This window comes from Chiloscyllium plagiosum, unplaced genomic scaffold (assembly GCF_037043375.1).
Source record: "Chiloscyllium plagiosum isolate Xiang-an unplaced genomic scaffold, Cpla_swu_hap1 HiC_scaffold_12, whole genome shotgun sequence".
NCBI classification, from domain to species: domain Eukaryota; kingdom Metazoa; phylum Chordata; class Chondrichthyes; order Orectolobiformes; family Hemiscylliidae; genus Chiloscyllium; species Chiloscyllium plagiosum.
Window position 1 is genome coordinate 60,260,913 of NW_028270150.1, and position 21,680 is coordinate 60,282,592.

Sequence of the window (21,680 nt, forward strand, 5' to 3'; positions counted from 1 at the left end):
GGGATTGATTTATGCTGAATTGGGTTGAAAGAGAAGTTGAAGCCTGGGGCAGATCAACCATAATCGTCTTGGATGGTGGGGTAGGCTTGAAATGCCAAATGGCTTACACCTGTTCCTATTTCTTGTGTTCTATTTCTCGAGACCTCCAGAGGGCTCCAGTAATTTCTTTCTCACTTACAAAATGTACCTCTACTGTAAATGATCACCTCTTCTTTGAAGGCTTTCTAAATTGCTCTGATTCCAATTCATCTGTAACATACTAATTTTCAACTCTCAGAAGTTATCCTTCCTTCTGTTAAATACTTCGATGATTATATTTTGTCCTTGTTCTTAGTTGTTTTAAACCTGATGATGTTATGATCACTATTACTCAATCACTTGCTCACTAAAATATACCCCCTTCCCTTTCCCAGAATGAGAAATAATACTCCCTTCCTTATTTGGATAGAAATCAAAGAAAACTTTTCTGTAGAAATTTTAGCAATTCCTCCAATTCTGATGGAAGATCAGGGACCTGAAACTTGAACTCTATGTTTCTCCATAAGGTGCCAGATTTGCTGAGTATTTCCAGAATGTTTTATTTTAGAAATTCTTCTCTTTTATTCCTTGTTCATATAAGGATAAATGAAACCTTCCATTATCATTCTGCTGCAATCTTTTCAACTTGTCATTCACAAGTAGATTTTCACATATATCTCTTATCTGTTATTTCATAATTTATAGTTTAAACTCTACAGTGTAACAGCTCTTCCAATGGTCCTTAAATCTAACCACAATGGACATTGTCTCTGACATATTACTACATTCTTCTTTTCCAGTGCTATCAGCTTCTTTGATCAATACTGCCAGTTCCTTTTCTTTCTTCTTTATCTTCCCCAAAAGCCTTGCCGTCATAAATAGTAAATTTCCAATCCTTCCCCTTTTTGATCCACTTTAACATGTCCAATGTATTTACATATAGTCATAAATTCTAATTCAGACAAGCTCTGATTCAACGCTGCCAAATGCCATCTATTTCTGATCTATTTTCCACTCCAGAACTACTATGTTTACATCTCCCAGGCCTCTGAATACCTTGCTTGCCAAGTCTATTTAATCATGGTGCCCACCCCGATCAAAAAAAAACTAACCACTTCCCCTACAAACAAGCACTTCCTCATGAGGACATTGGTCTCAGTATTGTTGGACCATAAAATGTAGGACAGAAGTAAAACATTCAGCCCATGAGGAGACAGTGAGGTCTGCAGATGCTGGAGATCAGAGTTGAGAGTGTGGTGCCGGAAAAGCACAACAGTAAAGGCAGCATCCGAGGAGCAGGAAAATCGATGTTTCCGGCTGGAGCCTTTCATCAGCTCTGATGAAGGGCTCCGGCCTGAAACGTCTATTTTCTTGCTCCTTAGATGCTGCCTAACCTGTTGTGCTTTTCCAGCATTCAGCTCATGAGTCTGCCCTGACCTTTAATGAAATCATGGCTGATCAGATAGCCTTCAACTTCACTTTCTTACCTTTACCTTATAATCCTCGATTCCCTTACTGGTTAAAAATCTGACTATCTTAGTCTTGAATACACTCAATGCCCAGCCTCCACAACCCTCTCCAACAAAGTATTCCATGAATTCACTACTGTGAAATTCATCTTCACATCTGCCTTAATTGGACAAACCCTTATTTTGAGATTATACCTTCTGTCCTAGGCTCTCACCTCATGGGAAACTATGTTTCTGCAAATGCCATGTCAAATTTCTTAATAATTCTGCATGTTTCAATACTGTCCTCTTTCATTCTTCTAAAATCTAACAAATAGAGGCCCAACCTACTCAGCCACTCCTCAAAAGACAGTCCCTTTTTACCCAGAAATAGCCAAGTGAAACTTTGCCGGACTGTCATCAATGCCAGTATATTGTTCCTTAGTTGGGGGCCCAAAATTGTTCAGAGTATTCCAGCTGTGATCTAACAGTTTTAGCAAGACATTCCTACTTTTATACTCCATTCCCTTTGAAATAAAGGTCAGCATTCCATTTGTCTTTCCTAATACCTGTTGAACATGTATAATAGTTTTTTGAGATTTATGTACAAGGACTCCAAAATCCCTCTGTGCTGCAACTTTCTGCAGGCTTTCTCCAGTTGAATAATATTCAGCTCTATTATTCTTCTTATGTGTCAAATAGTGTGGTGCTGGAAAAGCACAGCAGGTCAGGCAACATCCAAGGTGCAGGAGAGTTGACGTTTCGGGCAAAAGCCCTTCATCAGGAATGTGGTGGTGGGCTCAAGAGGGCTGAGAGATAAATAGGAGGAGGGTGGGGCCGGGAGGATGGAAGGCGACAATTAAATGAAGGTGGGAGGGGTGAAATGATAGGTGGGAAGAAGGATGGACAGGTAGAATAGTTCAAGAGGGCGGTGCCAAATTGGAGGGTTGGATCTGGGATAAGGTGTGGGGGGGGGGGGGGGGGGGGGAGATAAAAATGGCAAAAATTTATGCCGTGTGGTTGGAGGGTCCCAAAGAGGAGGATGAGGCGTTCTTCCTCCAGTCATCAGGTGGCTAGAATTTGGTGGTGGAGAAGGCCCCAGACTTGCATGACCTTGGTGGATTAGAAGGGGGAGTTGAAGTGATTCTACATTTATCAACGTCATCAACCCTCTCCCCCCTGACTCCACCAAGGACATGCAAGTTCTGGCCTCCTCCATCGCCAAATCCTAGCTACCCAACGACTGGGGGAAGAACACCTCATCTTCCGCTTTGGGACCCTCCAACAACATGGGATCAATGTTGATTTCACCAATTTCCTCATCTCCCCTAATCCCAGACCCAACCCTCCAACTCGGCACCAACCTCTTGAGCTGTTCTACCTACCCATCTTCCTTTCTACCTACCTGCTCCACCCTCCACTCAGATCTATCAACATCACCCTCACCTTCATTTACGTATCATCTTCCAAGCTACCTTGCCGCCAACCCTGTTATCTACCGCCCCCTTGGCCCCCCACCTCCGCAACATTCCTGATGAAGGGCATATGGCTGCCCTGCTCCTCGGATGCTCCCTAACCTGTGTTTTTCCAGCACCACACTATTTGACTCTGATCGCCAACATATGCAGTCCTCACTTCCTTCTATTCTTCTTACGTGCAAAACCTCATATTTTCCCACATTATAATCTGTCTGCCAAGTTTTTGCTCATTCACATAACCTGTCTAACACTGTCATTCTTAACATTTGCTGACTGATTTATTTCTGACTCATCTGCAACCTTGGCTAGAGTACATTCAGTTTCCACATCCAAATTATTATCATACACGATAAATAATAGTGGCCCCAGTACTGATCTCTGTAGCTCACTACTAGTTGGTATTCTGAAAATGCACCCCTTATTCCAGCTGTCTGTTTTCTATTAGTTAACAAGTCGACTATCTATGGAATATACTACTTCCACTACTATATCCATTGCTTCTCCTTTATCTATCCTGCTTGTTACTTCCTAAAAGAATTCTAGTATATTTTTCATGCACTATTTCCTCTTTGTATAACCATGCTGTCTCTGCTTGATCATTTATGTATTTCCAAATGCTCTGCTTTACATCCATTATAATTGGCTCTAATATTTTTCCAATATCAGATATTAAGCTAACAGACGTACAGTTATCTGCTCTTTTGTCTGTCAGTTTTTAAATAAAGATTTTACATTGGCAATTTTCCAATCCTCTGAGACTTTCCCAGAGTTTAAAATTCTTGGAAGATTACTCCCAGTGCATCCACTATCTCTGTAGCTTTTCTTTTAATAGCCTTGTATGCATGCCTTCAGGTTGACGGGGATTATCAGTGATTTGTTTCCCAAGCAATTTTTCTCTAGTAATAGTTATGATAGTAATTTCTTCTCCTCCTCTTATCCCTTGATTATTTAGTAATTTTAGAATACCATTAGTGTCTTCCAAAGTGAAGACTAATGCAAAATATTTATTCAACCTCTCTGCTATTCCCAGTTTCCCCGTTATTATTTCCCAAGTTGTGTTCTCCAGGAGGTTTATGTTAACTTTGGCCTTTCCCTTCCTTTTTATACATGTAAAGGAAGCTGAACAGGTCCTGCCCTGAAATTTGTTCCAATGCTCATAGAATTTTTCATGCACAATTTCTCAAGTCATAGATAACCGGATATTTATCCTGTTATTGCTATGCTTGCTTGTGCATGGCACTGAGATTAATCTGAGGGTTTAAAATATTTATCAATCTTTTTAACTTCCTCCCTCACTCCTGAAGTTCTGCCTTCAGGACCTAGAAATATACAAACAAATTAACTATTTATAACTAGCGCACAGTTAATAGAAATTTACACAGGGGGAACACCAATAACCAATAAAATTCAATTTCAGTTCATTAGTAAAACTGTAAATTATGAGATCCTATAATTAATTCCAGATTTTAAGAAAAATGGTGCAAAACTTCATTGATTAATTTCATTAACTCAGTGGAGATGTTACTCATGGACAAGGAAAGCCTGGGCCTTTTTAGTTAAAAGGGCCCCGAACTAGGTAGAACCAGGCAGTTAACGAGTCAAGTTTCAAATTTATGAGAGAGGTTTATGGATTAGCTGGGTTTTTTTTCCTGGTGGACATTTCTGTGCACTTGAACCTCTCTCTGTCGTAATAACCTATTTCTCTCTGTCCATCTTATTTAATCCCCTTGCACCCATCCCTTCTATACCATTGCACAAAAACATAAATGGAGTAATTTGGAGAAATTGGTTCCTGATTACACACCTGTCAAGTGATAAGTATCACAAAGAACAGTGTGACAACTTTGACATTGACAATACTTAGAGTCATAGAGATATACAGCATGGAAACAGACCCTTCCGTCCAACCCATCCATGCTGACCAGATATCCCAACCCAATCTAGTCCCACCTACCAGCACCCGGCCCATATCCCTCCAAACCCTTCCTATTCATATACCCATCCAAATGCCTCTTAAATGTTGCAATTGTACCAGCCTCCACCACTTTCTCTGGCAGCTCATTCCATACATGTACCACTCTCTGTGTGAAAACGTTGCCCCTTAGGTCCATTTTATATCTTTCCCCTGTCAACCTAAACCTATGCCCTCTAGTTCTGGACTTCCCGACCCCAGGGAAAAGCCGTTGTTTATTTATCCGATCCATGCCACTCATGATTTTGTAAACCTCTATAAGGTCACACCTCAACCTCTGACCCTCCAGCCTGTTCAGCCTCTCCCTATAGCTCAAATCCTCCAACCCTGGCAACATCCTTGTAAATCTTTTCTGAACCCTTTCAAGTTTCACAACATCTTTCCGATAGGAAGGAGACCAGAATTGCACACAATATTCCAGCAGTGGCCTAACCAATGTCCTGTACAGCTGCAACATGACCTCCCAAACTCCTGTAATCAATACTCTGACCAATAAAGGAAAGCATACCAAATACTTTCTTCACTATCCTATCTATCTGCGACTTCACGTTCGAGGAGCTATGAACGTGCCCTCCAAGGTCTCTTTGTTCAGCAACACTCCCTAGGACCTTACCATTAAGTGTACAAGTCCTGCAAAGATTTGCTTTCCCAAAATGCAGCACCTCACATTTATCTGAATTAAAACTCCATCTGCCACTTCTCAGCCCATTGGCCCATCAGGTCAAGATCCTGTTGTAATCGGAGGTAACCCTCATCGCTGTCCACTACACCTCCAATTTTGGTGTCATCTGCAAACTTACTACCGTACCTCTTACGCTCACATCCAAATAATTTATATAAATGATGAAAAGTAGTGGACCCAGCACCAATCCTTGTGGCATTCCACTGGTAACAGGCCTCCAGTCTGAAAAACAACCCTCCACCACCACCCTCTGTCTTCTACCTTTGAGCCAGTTCTGTATCCAAATGGCTAGTTCTCCCTGCATTCCGTGAGATCTAACCTTGCTAACCAGACACCGATGGGGAACCTTGTCAAACGCCTTACTGAAGTCCATATAGTTCACATCTACCACTCTGCCCTCATCAATCTTCTTTGTTACTTCTTCAAAAAACTCAATCAAGTTTGTGAGACATGATTTCCCATGCACAAAGCCATGTTGACTAGCCCTAATCAGTCCTTGCCTTTCCAAATACTTGTACATCCTGTCCCTCAGGATTCCCTCCAATAACTTGCCCACCACCGACGTCAGGCCCACTGGTCAGTAGTTCCCTGGCTTGTCCTTACCACCCTTCTTAAACAGTGGCACCATGGTTGCCAACCTCCAGCCTTCTGGCACCTCACCTGTGACTATCGACGAAACAAATATTTCAGTACGAGGCCCAGCAATCACTTCTCTAGCTTCGCAAAGAGTTCTAGGGTCCACCTGGGGATTTATCCACCTTTAACCATTTCAAGACATCCAGCACTTCCTCCTCTGTAATATGGACATTTTGCAAGATGTCACCATCTATTTCTCTACAGTCTATATCTTCTATATCCTTTTCCACAGTAAATACTGATGCAAAATACTAATTTAGTATCTCCCCCATTTTCTGCGGCTCCACACAATGGCCGCCTTGATGATCTTTGAGGGGCCCTATTCTATCCCTAGTTACCCTTTTGTCCTTAAAGTATTTGTAAAAACTCTTTGGATTTTCCTTAATTCTATTTGCCAAAGCTATCTCATATCCCCTTTTTGCCCTCCTGATTTCCCTCTTAAGTATACTCCTAGTTCCTTTATACTCTTCTAAGGATTCACCCGATCTACCTGACATACGCGTCCTTCTTTTTCTTAACCAAACCCTCAATTTCTTTAGTCATCCAGCATTCCCTATACCCCAAAGTGCTCCCCCACTGACATCTCAGTCACCTGCCCTGCCTTATTTCCCAAGAGTAGGTCAAGTTTTGCACCTTCTCTAGTGGGTACATCCACATACTGAATCAAAACATTGTCTTGTACACACTTAACAAATTCCTCTCCATCTAAACCCTTAACACTATGGCAGTCCCACTCTATGTCTAGAAAGTTAAAATCCCCTACCATAACCACCCTATTATTCTCACAGATAGCTGAGATCTCCTTGCATGTTTGTTTCTCAATTTCCCTCTATTACGGGGTCTATAATACAATCTCAATAAGGGGATCATCCCTTTCTTAATTCTCAGTTCCACCCAAATAACTTCTCTGGACGTATTTCCGGGAATATCCTCCCTCAGCACAGTTATAATGCTATCCCTTATCAAAAATGCCACCCCACCTCCTCTCTTGCCTCCCTTTCTATTCTTCCTGTTGCATTTGAATCCTGGGGCATTAAGCTGCCAGTCCTGCCCCATCCCTGAGCCATGTTTCTGTAATTATTATGATATCCCAGTCCCATGTTCCTAATCATGCCCTGAGTTCATCTGCCTTTCCTGTTTGGCCCCTTGCATTGGATTATCATAGCTTCACCTGTTAGAGGAACAGCTATTACAGGTACTTTCAATGACTTTCAATGAAACATTCACCATTATCATGCTGATTGGAATACATAAGATTAATTACCTTGAAACTTTGCAATGTAGCCCTTGTATTGCACAATCTGGTCACTGGGTCCACAAGATTGTTTCATGCTTTCCAAAAATATTTTCCAACCATCTTTTTATTTCTCAGTATTCTGAAATAAAGAATTCAAAACAATGTTTAAAAAGGCCGATTTCTCAGTTGCACGATTAAATGCATTCAAATTATCATCTTTATGCCTTTTAGTCGTGTTTAGGTCTCCTCTTACTCTAAATGTCTGCACTTTGAATACATCTATATATTCTACAACAATTAGAATATAATAACTGTATATCAATGCATTTTGGGTACATTTAGTTTCCAGAATTTTCCAGAATCTAATCTGCGTATCAACGGGACATGAATAGTAGAGGGTAGGTTTCTTTATTCTTTGACAATTTCAGAATTTCTTTATTTCAAAAAAAAAACCTTGAAATAAAATCAATTTTCCAAACATTCATTTAGGCAACTTATGAAGTTAATAAAGGTATCAAAAACTTGTGTTGCTGATATATTAGATAAAAAGATAGAAAATCAAATAGTTCAGTTATGATGAGATACACATCCAGCCCAAAGTTCTGTACTTTAATTTTAATAAAGGAGGAAATGTATACTCAAACATTTGAAGACCAGAACAAAAACAAACTAAACAGCTGATGATGGTGCAGCTGGAAGTAGTCAAGAAATAGGAGTTGGTCTGATTTGCAACAAGAGACTATTTTATCATACAATAAGATCACAGCTAACCAGCTTTCTAATTTCATCCATTTGTTTTGGTTCCACAATTTCTTAATATTGTTGGGTAATTAACAAATCTGTTGATGTTATTTTTATTTAATATTTAAAATTATTTACCCACTGAGAATCTAATTTTATTTGTGGGAGAATTCTCATTTGGTGTGAGGGAAGGTTTCTAACTTGACTCCTTAATGGCATGGCTCTGATCTTAAGGTTACATTAGCTTATCCTAGACACCCTACAGCAGTGAACCATTTCCCTCTATTAACTCTACCTACTCCTTTAAAATCCTTAAAAAGAAAGTTTCAAAGCATCTTTCAGTTTTAATATTGTTGAAACTTTATTGCTGGAACAGCACAGCAGGTCAGGCAGCATCCAGGGAACAGGAGATTCGACGTTTCGGGCACAGGCCCTTCTTCAGGAATGAGCAGAGAGTGTTCGGCAGGAGAAGATAAAAGGTAGGGAGGAGGGACTTGGAGGAGGGGAGTTGGAAATGTGATAGGTGGAAAGAGGTCAAGGTGAGGGTGATAGGTCGGAGTAGGGTGGAGACGGAGAGGTCAAGAAGAAGACTGCAGGTCAGGAAGGCGGTGCCGGGCTGGAAGGATCCGGCTGAGACAAGGTGGGGGGAGGGGGGATGAAGAAACTGGTGAAGTCCAAGTTCATCCCCTGCGGTTGGAGGGTTCCCAGTCGGAAGATAAGACGCTCCTCCTCCGACCGTCGGGTTGTTGTGGTTTGGCGGTGGATGAGTCCAATGACCTGCATATCCTCGGTGGAGTGGGAGGGGGAGTTGAAATGCTGTGCCACAGGTTGGTTGGGTTGGTTCGTCCGGGTGGCCCAGAGGTGCTCTCTGAATCGCTCCGCAAGTAGGCGGCCTGTCTCCCCAATATAGAGGAGGCCACACCGGCTGCAGCGGATGCAGTAGATGATGTGGGTGGAGGTGCAGGTGAATCTGTGGCGGATATGGAAGTTTCCCTTGGGGCCTTGGAGAGAAGTGAGGGGGGAGGTGTGGGCGCAAGTGTTGCACCTCCTGCGGTTGCAAGGGAAGGTGCCGGGAGTGGTGGTTGGGTCGGTGGGGGGTGTGGATCTGACAAGGGAGTCGCGGAGGGAGTGGTCTCTACGGAAAGCTGATAGGGGAGGGGAGGGAAATATATCCTTGGTGCTGGGGTCTGTTTGGAGGTGGCGGAAGTGACGGCGGATGATGCGCTGTACATGGAGGTTGGTGGGGTGGTAGGTGAGGACCAGTGGGGTTCTGTCCTGGTGGCGGTTGGAGGGGCGGGGCTCAAGGGCGGAGGAGCGGGAAGTGGAGGAGATGCGGTGGAGGGCACCGTCGACCACGTCGGGGGGGAAATTGCGGTCCTTGAAGAAGGAGGCCATCTGTGTTGTACGTATTTTGAACTGGTCCTCCTGGGAGCAGATGCGGCGGAGACGAAGGAATTGGGAGAATGGGATGGCGTTTTTACAGGGGGCAGGATGGGAGGAGGTGTAGTCCAGGTAGCTGTGGGAGTCGGTAGGTTTGTAGTAGATGTCCGTGTTGATTCGGTCGCCTGAGATAGAAACAGAAAGGTCTAGGAAGGGGAGGGAGGAGTCCGAGACTGTCCAGGTGAATTTGAGGTCGGGGTGGAAGGTGTTGGTGTAGTGGATGAACTGTTCAACCTCCTCGTGGGAGCACGAGGTAGCGCCGATACAGTCATCAATGTAGCGAAGAAAAAGATGGGTTCAGTTTTAATATACCAAACAAGACAAGGCAAGTTGATGTGATTTCTGCTCACAATCTAATCCATTTGTTCTTGGCACTATTCTGGTAAATCTCTACAGCAGTCCTTTCAAGACCAACGCATCTTTTCTATGGTGAGCTGACCAAACACTCAATAAGTGGCTAATGGTTAGTTGTGTCCTAATCACCCACCTTCATTTTTCAAAAACAGCTTTCAAAAGTACACCTAATCTCTTAACTACTTCAATTATACCCATATTTCTTGAATATTCTCTCCAATGCCTCAAAATAAGGAGCCCTCTCATAGCAATCACCTATCCCAAGCCCGCCCCGAATATTTTACCCGTCCTTTCAAATTCTTCTGAAGCTTATGACTCATTGAAAGTAATATCACAGGACATTTTTGTAACTATTAAGTATGACACTATAATAATGCCACCTAATGCAGCAATACATACTGCAGGACTTCAAATTCATTTTCAATGGAACTTGTATCTCAGATGCCAAAATTAATACTTGGTGACTTCCTGTGGCATCCTTTGATTTTTTTATTTGTCTTTTTCTTTTGTCTCTCTCCCTGATCGAAAAAATGGGTGATATGGTATGTTGTAGTACGAAAAGGTCTTTATGTTAATTCCTATTCTATTTCAGAAAACTAGCAAAGGTTAAAACTGGAGTCAAAGTGAAAACATTTATATTTGCAGAATTACACATATAAGAATGTACTTTCTAAACAAATGATCAGAGCCCTAACATAGGTGAAAGGAAAAGCTGGTAAGTATAGGGAATGCTGGATGACTAAAAAAATTGAGGGCTTGGTTAAGAAAAAGAAAGAAGCATCTGTAAGGTATAGACAGGATAGATCGGGTGAATCCTTAGAAGAGTATAAAGGAAGTAGGAGTATACTTAAGAGGGGAATCAGGAGGGCAAAAAGGGGACATGAGATAACTTTGGCAAATAGAATTAAGGAAAATCCAAAGGGTTTTTACAAATATATTAAGGACAAAAGGGTAACTCGGGATAGAATAGGGCCCCTCAAAGATCATCAAGGCGGCCATTGTGTGGAGCCGCAGAAAATGGGGGAGATACTTAATGAGTATTTTGCATCAGTATTTACTGTGGAAAAGGATATGGAAGATATAGACTGTAGAAATGTCCATATTACAGAGGAGGAAGTGCTGGATGTCTTGAAACGGGTAAAGGTGGTTAAATCCCCAGGACCTAATCAGGTGTACCCAAGAACTCTGTGGTAAGCTAGAGAAGTGATTGCTGGGCCTCTTGCTGAGATATTTGTATCATCGATAGTCACAGGTGAGGTGCCGGAAGACTGGAGGTTGGCTAACATGGTGCCACTGTTTAAGAAGGGTGGTAAGGACAAGCCAGGGAACTACAGACCAGTGGGCCTGACGTTGGTGGTGGGCAAGTTGTTGGAGGGAATCCTGAGGGACAGGATGTACAAGTATTTGGAAAGGAGAAAGTGAGGACTGCAGATGCTGGAGATCAGAGCTGAAAAATGTGTTGCTGGAAAAGTGCAGCAGGTCAGGCAGCATCCAAGGAGCAGGAGAATCGACGTTTCGGGCATAAGCTCTTCTACAGGAAGGCTAATGCCCGAAACGTCGATTCTCCTGCTCCTTGGATGCTGCCTGACCTGCTGCGCTTTTCCAGCAACACATTGTTCAGCAAGTATTTGGAAAGGCAAGGACTGATTAGGGATAGTCAGCATGGCTTTGTGCGTGGGAAATCATGTCTCACAAACTTGATTGAGTTTTTTGAAGAAGTAACAAAGAGGATTGATGAGGGCAGAGCGGGAGATGTGATCTATATGGACTTCAGTAAGGCGTTCGACAAGGTTCCCCATGGGAGACTGGTTAGCAAGGTTAGATCTCACGGAATACAGAATTGGCTCAAAGGTAGGAGACAGAGGGTGGTGGTGGAGGGCAGTTTTTCAGACTGGAGGCCTGTGACCAGTGGAATGCCACAGGGATCGGTGCTGGGTCCACTTCTTTTCGTCATTTACATAAATGATTTGGATGTGAGCGTAAGAGGTAGTAAGTTTGCAGATGACACCAAAATTGGAGGTGTAGTGGACAGCAAAGAGGGTTACCTCAGATTACAACAGGATCTTGACCAGATAAGCCAATGGGATGAGAAGGGGCAGATGGAGTTTAATTCAGATAAATGTGAGGTGCTGCATTTTGGGAAAGCAAATCTGCGCAGGACTTATACACTTAATGGTAAGGTCCTAGGGAGTGTTGCTGAACAAAGAGACCTTGGAGTGCAGGTTCATAGCTCCTTGAAAGTGGAGTCGCAGGTAGATAGGATAGTGAAGGTGGTGTTTGGTTTGCTTGCCTTTATTGGTCAGAGTATTGAGTACAGGAGTTGGGAAATCGTGTTGCGGCTGTACAGGACATTGGTTAGGTCACTGTTGGAATATTGCGTGCAATTCTGGTCTCTTCCTATCAGAAAGATGTTGTGAAACTTGAAAGGGTTCAGAAAAGATTTACAAGAATGTTGCCAGGGTTGGAGGATTTGAGCTATAGGGAGAAGCTGAACAGGCTGGGGCTGTTTTCCCTGGAGCGTCAGAGGTTGAGGTGTGACCTTATAGAGGTTTACAAAACCATGAAGGGCATGGATCAGATAAACAGATAAAGTATTTTCCAATGGGTCGGGGAGTCCAGAACTAGAGGCCATAGGCTTAATGTGAGAGAGGAAAGATATAAAAGAGACCTGAGGGGCAATCTTTTCACACAGAGGGTGATATGTGTATGGAATGAGCTGCCAGAGAAAGTGGTGGAAGCTGGTAAAATTGCAACATTTAAAAGGCATTTGGATGGGTATATGAATAGGAAGAGTTTGAAGGGATATGGGCCGGGTGCTGGGAGGTAGGACTAGATTAGATTGGATATCTGGTTGGCATGGACGGGCTGGACCGAAGGGTGTGTTTCCATGCTGTACATTTCTGTGACTCTATGACTCCATAGGTATATTTATATAAGCACATGTAAAACCTCAAGTAGTGTTCAGCACACATTTAGAGACAACATAAACATTTTCAATTTTTAGAAGTTGATAATTAACATCTAACTGAATAAATCTAACCATTTGTAGAAATTTATTTTCAGCACCAGAGAAGTTGTTTGTTACTAATCAGCATTTATTACATGGTGAAAAAATTAACTTCAGTTCAATGGACATTAACTTGCTGGTTTTCAGGTTATCTAGTTGCTAAGTACTGCAACTTCATACTGTTACATGTGCTTCAATGTCAAATCTCTGGATGAGATAGTCATTAACATGCATGCTATCGGGGTTGGAAATCTCTGACAGCAATTACCTCATTTCTACATTTAACTGCATCTAAAAGCTACAGTCAAATATCACTATTCTTTCCGAAAAATATATGTTATTACACAGTTATAAAAATAATACATGTACTGATCTCTCATGGCATAGCACAAGAATAAGTTGGTAATATCGTCTTCATTTACAGGATGTGGCAATTACTGGCTGGGCCAGTATTTGTTACTTATTTTGAACCCAAGAGAAGGTGATGGTGAGCCGTCTTCTTGACCTGCTGCAACCTCTGAGGGGTGGGTGCACCCACAGCGCTGTCAAAAAGGGAGTTCCTTGGTTTTGACTTGGTGACAGTGAAGGAATGGCAATGTAGTTCCAAATTAGCATGGTATGTAGTTTAGAGAGGACATTATAAGTATTTGCATTTCCATGCATCTGCTGCCCTTGTCCTTCTGGGTAGTACACAGGGTTGTGGGTACAGAAGGTACTGTTAAAGTAACTGTGGTAAGTTACTGTAGTGCTTCTTGTAAATAGTTTGTAGTGCTACTGAAGTGGAGTGATATGACGTATGTGGCGTCAATCAAGCCGGCTGCGTTGTCAGAGATGATGTATCCAGGTAACTGTCCCCATCCCTGATGCGTCACAGTGTCCACAGCTCAGATTCCAGCTCATCAACTCTGAACCAAAGTAAATTGTGTCAAGGCAGTTCATAGGAGCACTATTAGGCTAATTACATCACCGAGAGAGATACTAGGACCGATGACCAAAATCTTTGTCAAAGGGATTTTTAACAATACTTTTATGGGAGCATAAGATCAGCATTTGTTGCCTATTTCTAACTGCCAGTGAATTAATGGCTTGCTAGGCTGTCAGGGCAGTGTAGTTCTGGTGACACATGTCGGGCTGATCAGGCAAGGACAGCAGATTCCTTTCCTTAAAAGGATATTAGTGAACTCGATGAGATTTTACAATCGATGATAGGTGCCATCGTCACAATCACTGCAACTAGTTTAAATTCCAGATTTATTAATTGAATTTAAATTCCACCAACTGCCAAGGGATTTGAATCCATGTCACCAAAGCATTACCCTAGACCTCTCAATTATTAGTGCAGTGACATGACTACTAAATTGTGTTAAAAGAAGAAAAATAAAAGAGCGAGAGAGAGGTAGATAAAGGAAAGAAACTCCAGAACGCAGGTCCTGAGCAGCAGAAAGCACAGCCAAACTAATGGGCTAATTAAAATCAGTGCTGCTTAAGAAGCAAGATAATCTCTAGACATTGTAGGACTAGAGATTACATAGATAGTGAAAAGAAAGATCACAGAGTTTTGACAAGAAACGTTAGAATTTTAAGATGGATAAAATTCTTAAATAGAAACCAATGTAGGCAAGTTATCATAAGAGCATTGGGTAAATGGAAAAGTGCAGATTAATGTGCAAACAGCAGAGTTTTGGATGGCCTTACGTTAACAAAAGGCAGAATGCTGGATGTTGGCTTGGTAAAATCATGTCTCGATAATGAAATATCATGTGAATAAAGGCTTTAGGAATAATTGAGTCCAGATAGTGAAGAAGCTAGACAAGGTTACAAAGGAAAACATTAGCCAGCGTAGATAGGGAGAAACAATTCCTATTGGCAGACAGTCGACAGCAAAAAAGAACAAAGCTAACATGACGAACAACATTTTTTTTTAAACAAAACAGTGAGAATCTGGAAGTGTACTGCCTGAGAAAGTGGTTGAGGCACTTTCATTGGTGGCTTCCAAAGAGAATTTGGATAAATATCCGAGTAGACAAAAATTGTAGGACTATATGGAAGAAATGCGTAAGTGCAATCAACTGAATTGCTCTTACACGATTTGCCACACAAAGCAGGTCAAACGACTTCCCTGCTGAGAGTATCTTGTAAATCTGCAGCCTTTACTGTTGGTAGAAGAGGGGCCACAGATGCAATGGGAAATCCCCCACTTGCAGGTTCCTCTAAGCTACACACCAGACTGACTTGAACTATGGTCACTGTTGCTGAGTCAATATCCAGGAACTTCTTTCCTAATAGCACTATGCGTGTCCCTATATTCCAACAGCTGCTACGATTTAAGAAAGCAGCTCATTAGCACCTTCTCTCGGGCAATTTGGCATAAGCAATAAATGCTGACAAGCCAGCATTGCCCATATGAATCAAAAAATTTAGGCAAGATAATAGCAGTTGAATAAAAAGAGAAAATTGATGTATAATCAGGTAACAGCTCCTGTAATGTATAATGCAGAAGACTATTCAGTTAAAGTGAAAAAAGAAATGGCCCAAAAACACTTCAGCAAGGAGTAATTATTTTTACCTGCTACCAAAAAAAAGCGATCAGAGCATCCATCCATTCTATCAGTCATAAGGACTGAACGATACAGCTTACAGCTAAATTACCTCAACATGTTTACTGCTTTAACATTGCTCTGGAAGCGTTGATACTTCCGGAGAAAATAAGTTCACAGTTGGAATCTGGATGAAAATTATTTAAAAGGACAATAAAAAGTTAAGACTAAAATTCCTAGCATACATATACAAATCTTGGCTTTCAAACAGTAACAGTTCTACTGGCTACGAATCAAAACACAAGACAGAAACGTTCAGATTACTCAAGGACGTGGCACCACAACTTACCATGCCATAAACTCAAACAGAACAAAGACCACCATTTAAAACTTATGAAAACTAAAAATCCAGTTATGGAAAAATATATACCATACAAAAATATGGATTTTCTGTAAATAGGTCCATTCCTCCATTCCCTCAATTCCCCATATTTAGCTAAAAAAGTAACCTAATTCAGTTGGTGGAAAGATTAATGGTATCTTACCAAAAGTAATTCAAATGTTAAACTGTTTGCCTGTCTTCAATTTAAGGAACCTGCTTAGAGTTGAAAGGGGCATGGCTCATCATCCCTTTATTAAGGTTAGTCAGGGAGTTTATACAGGTACATCCCCAAAACAGGATGCCAGATGGTTAATGCTTCTTGAAATTGCAAAACTTTGTAATAGGGAACTGGTACTTGAGTGCTTTAAATCGGAGCTGCACATTTTGTAGAAATGAGTAAGATTCTCATATCAAAGATATCTGCTCCCTTATGTATATGCTCAAATAAAAATCTTTCTTTCTTGAATCCTGCAAACTCAAGGCTGGTCATTTCACCATAACAAACAGAAGCCCTCAGGGACTGAACCAAGAGCTTGAGTGTGGGATGATTTTTAAGGGTAATTTTTACTGAAAATCTAGTTTAAAATTATGAGCAATTAAGTCAAACTACTCAAAGTCAAGAAAGTTAAGTTTCATCCCAGCCTTAAGGAAGGGGTCTACATGCTCACAGAGCAGTCCCAGCTAGATAACCATTTGTTGCTTTAAACCTAGTTTTCAGGGGATTGAATTTAGTTGCTTTTCAGAGAGCATAAAAAGAGGCCTTCACCAGTGCTGCCTCACCTTCACTTTGGGTACACAGAGAATAAACTGGAAGTTTGATAAGTAAGGGAGTTTGGTGAGGAGGAGAAGGAATTTTTCATTGTTTTTTTCTTCCTTTTTCGTACTTCAGTAATTGACTTTGGTGCGGGGGAGAAAGTCTTTTAATGTCATGGTATGGCAGGTTAGCTCGACCAAGTGGAACATACATCTTGCAGCATGTGGAAGTCATGAACACACCATGTGTGTCCTAGATGCACACAGCTGCTTGCATGGGGTGCACAATCTTCAGCTTCAGAACTTGAGTGGGGCCTGTGCATCTCTGAGACAAATAACAAAGTGGTTAGCACAGATAAAGAGGTTCTGGATGTAGGTTTGCTCGCTGAGCTGGAAGATTCATTTTCAAACATTTCGTCACCATAATAGGTAACATCTTCAGTGAGCTCCGGCTGAAGCACTGCGGATGATTCCTGTTTAATATTTATATGTTTGGTTGTCTTTGGATTGGTAATGTCATTTCCTGTTCTTTTTTTCAGGGGTGGTAAATCAGGTCCAAGTCAACATGTTTGTTGAAAAAGTTCCAGTTGGAATGCCATGCTTCTAGGAATTCTCGTGCGTGTCTCTGTTTGGCTTGTCCTAGAATGGATGTGTTGTCCCAGTCAAAGTGGTGTCCTTCCTCATCTGTATGTAAGGATACTAGTGAGAGACAGTCATGCTGAGACAACACATCCATCCTAGGACAAGCCAAACAGAGACAACCATGAGAATTCCTAGAAGCATGGCATTCCAACTGAACTCTAACAAACACATTGACTTGGACCCAATTTACCACCCCCTGAGAAAAAGAACAGGAAATGACATCACCACAGGAAATGACATCACTATAGGAAATGGCATCACCAACCCAAAGAAACCCAAGTATATAAATAAAAGGCAGGAATCATCAGCAGTGCTTCGTTCAGAGGTTCACTGAAGATGTTACCTAGTATGGCGACGAAATGTCTGAAAAATGAACCTTCCAGTTCAGAGAGCAAACCTACATCCAGAACCTCAATCTGAGCTACAAATCTTCTCAAAACTCGCTGATATAAAAAGAGGTGCTCACATCGCAGGTTAAAAGCAGAAAGGCATAGAGGGAGTAACAGCAAACTGGTTAAGAGAACAAATTATTGAATTTAATTAAGTTTATTGTGACACAAACTCACAGAAGTACAGTGAAACATTTACAAGTTGCCATTACAACACCATTTTAGGTACAAAGGGACCTAGGTACAGAATCTTTGGTACAAAGCAGGAAAACAAAGTTAAAAAGTTTAACATTACAGTCCATCTTAATAAAAGGTAGAAAAACAAAGTTAACAGTTCAACACCACAGTCCATAAGTGCCTGGCCATGCTGGGCTTGCACTCCTCACAGGGCTTGACCTTGCCCCAGCACAGATTGTCTGCCCTCACCACCTTGCAGTCTGTTTCTTCTCCCACTGCTGCCTCAGACTGCCCACTCCAGCTCTTGCTGCCAGCCACCCTGGGTTACATATACCTGCTCTCACTGCCAGCTTCCGTACAAGAGTTCCAAGCCTATTTTTCTTGCATACTGGTGAAGGTGATGACTTCTCAGGAGGGTGCAGCCACAGCCAAGTTTGTGCCACTGCTGTTGACTTGGCAGTGCTGGAGTGAAGGGTGCAAGAGCAATAGTGACAGAGGATTCCATTGCCAGGCCATCAGAGAGATGTTTCTGCGGCAGTAAGTAGGACTTCAGAGTGGAGTATTTCCAGTGTCAAGAATGTCATGAAGTCACAGCAGAACATCCTTCTGGGAGAGGTGCACGTAGGTACAAACCTTTAGAAGAAGAGGGATAAAAGGTACTGATAGCAGATTTTAGCAGGTTGGGAAGGAAGCTATCATGTGTTTTTTTTTAGCATTCATCGATTAAGCACATAGCTAGACAATTGATGTAGGAGGGAAAACAATAGAGCTTTGATACTTTAGAGCCAGTCTGGCACAGATAGGACCAATACAAGTTGAACAGGTTATTCTTCAGCATGTCTAGGACGCATAGCCTTGTCTGGAGATTTGCTAGTGCTTTGGAGGGAAGGTGGGGAAATGGGGTTGAGGAGCAATAGGAAGTAAACTGGATTGTCAGAGGAACTTGACAGGTAGCCTTAGGATGTGGTAATGGAGATGGCTACCATTGAATGTAAAAGGGTAGCAGTTAGGCTCTCTCTTATTTGACATGGTCATTTGTGTGGCAGAAATGTTACTTGCCACTTTTCAGCCCAAGACTGGAGACTGTCCAGAGCTTCTTGCATTTGGATATGAACTGCTTCAATTCTTGAGAAATCACAAATGGTGCTGCACATTGTTTGCTACTCATTGTACATTTTCACTTTTGATCTTATGAGGGGAGGTCATTGATGAAGCAACTGAATATGGCTTTTTTTAAGAATACTATCCTAAGGAACTCCTCCATAGAAGTCTTGAAGCTGAGGTGATTGAAATCCAATAGCCTGTGTGCCAGGTATGGCTCCAACCAGCAGAGAGTTTCCTTCCAATTTCCATTGACTCCAGTTTTGCTATGGCTCCTGGATGCCACACTTGGTTGAATGCAGCTTTGACATCAAGGGCTGTCACCTCACCTCAGGAATTCAGCTCTTTTGTCTGTGTTTGAACCATAGCTGTAATGAGGTCAAGAGCTGATTGGCCCTGGCACAACCCAAACTGGGCATCACTGAGCAGGTGCAGTTTATAGCATTATTGATGACACCTTCCATCACTTTACAAATAATCAAAAGTAGACTAATGAGGTGATAATGTCCATCAACTACTTAGGACTGAGATGAGGAAAATATTTTTATTTAGAGAGATGTGACTTTTGGGAACTCTAAGCCAGAGCACTGAGGAAGCTCAGCCATTGCATACATTTAAAGTGGCATTTGAAAGATTTTTAAATACCACTGATGTGAAAGGTATAAGGGTCTAGTGTGGGAAAAGGCAATGAGGCAGATGATTAGCCATCATTGTACTGAATGGTGGAACAGGCCTGATGCTTGTAAACAGAAGAGAGCCAATATGATAAATGATTCTGGCAGCTAGGAGAGTCACCACAATTGAAACTTCTGTTGCAGAAACAGCCATCTTCCCTCCTTAATTCCTTGATGCCATCAGTTTCAACTGCAGGAAAATGTGCATCTGGGGTACCTCGATTTGATTTCACAACAGAGCTAGGACTGGATCACACACTGGAATACACAGTCTGGTATCCAACCGGTGGTGACTGAGAGTCGTGTTGCTGAAAGTGGAAAAAGATTGGAAAACCAGGGAATGGGTATCAGAGTAACAAGGGTGAATGGAAAGCTATGGAGATCAACAATTTCTCAGGATCTGAAAACAGCAGCAAATTAGTTATTGAGAACAGTGACGAGAAAGGACGGACAATAACGGCAGAAACATGAGACCTTATTGGAAAATACGGAATGACTGCTTCTGTTAATGGGCAAATGCAAAAGAAGGGACCAAAACAGAGCGATTTTACTGGAAGAATATTTGTTTTAACATTCTGAAATCCAAGTACTGATCAGCTTTGATTAAGACTTCCTGTTTAGAGCTGTTACCTCAACAAAACCCTAGTTCAAACCAGAATCCTCAGTACTCGGAGGGAGATTAGGCAAATTTAAGTGTCACATTGACCAGGAAATTTGGCTGTGGCTTGTGTAGTGCAGATGCTTGTTCTACTTTTAGGATGAGCATCAGTAGTTAATAAGAAATGCTACTATCAAAGTATTACTTCCATTACTACGAGTTGCCACTCCCGGTTCTGGACATTTTTCAGTGGGTTAATATATTTCTGTTATTTCATAAGGGAATTCTGAGTGCTACCACTATTGCTTTGAGCTCTCAGGGCAGTTTTAGTGGTAAAACTTTCTTCTACCTTTGGCTTCTTCTCTTCAAGCCCATCTCCACCTCTTCCTCATCCCAGTCTCTTTCCTTTATCTACTCATGGTAACTCCTTGGGTCTTGAAACATATCACACAACAGCTGCTGATGCACAACCATAACCAAAGCTTCTCAATGACAAGGAATCCACAATTTTGGTTAGCTAAATACAATGAATAAGCAAATGTCATTTGGTGACGGCATGCAATCAAATATCCAAGCAGGCTTCCAACCAGAGTTTCAAAACACCGAAGAGCAATCAAGGTGGTGAAAGAGGAATACACTTTTTCGTAAACAAACCAGCACTTCAGTGCTTACTACATTTTGTAGTAAAGACTAGCAAAATATTTTTGAATTAGGAGTAACAAAACAGCATTTGACATTAGACAAGACATTTCTTCCCCATTGTTGTTGCGACTAAGAGTGGGGGGGGGGTGGGAGAGTGGAAGATCTTACTGTTGAAACATAAACATGGGGCTCTGCCATAATAATGGCAGTGAGTGAGTGTTATAAAGATACTACCTGAACAAGAATGTGGTAATATGAAATGAAAACAAACCACACTGAATTCACAGTAGGTTTGTTGGCATTTGACAAGAGAAGACTGATTAATGCTTCATAGATCCCTTTTAGCTTTTTTCCTTTCTTGTTATTACCAATGGGTTTGCTATAATCTTGGTTATAAAGAATTTAATCAATCAACAAATAGAAATTGGAAACAAAAATATAATTATTATTGCTAGATGCAGCTGAACAAGTCCTCAAACGAGATCTATATTCCCCCAAAAAACAGCTGGGTCAACAAGAAAAGTATCAATTAGTGAAATCCTTTTCTGTTCAGTCAACTGACTTGTTTATTTTCATATCAATCCTAAGAAGCGGTCAACTATCAAGATGAAAGTGGGCCTCATATTGCCCATTCTTAATCAGCCTCTTAAATAGATTTTCCAAGCATTTTCAAAACCTCGACTGGTAAAATTCATTCGGTTTTTTATGGGTGATTAGAACACCCTTTGGAGCAATGTGGCTTAAAGCCAGAGATTGAGAACAGAAAAGAAAT

General features: G+C 41.6%; 1 protein-coding gene across 16 annotated transcripts in view; it reads right to left on the reverse strand.

The window, feature by feature from the left end:
- Window positions 1-21,680, reverse strand: part of LOC122555094 (zinc finger and BTB domain-containing protein 20-like) — a 339,090-nt gene that overhangs the window by 77,146 nt on the left and 240,264 nt on the right. For all 16 annotated transcript variants that reach the window (XR_006313160.2, XR_006313163.2, XR_006313162.2 and 13 more), the window contains one exon: window positions 7,499-7,610. The gene's annotated coding sequence lies outside the window, so the exon portion shown is untranslated. The remainder of the gene's footprint in view (window positions 1-7,498; window positions 7,611-21,680) is intronic.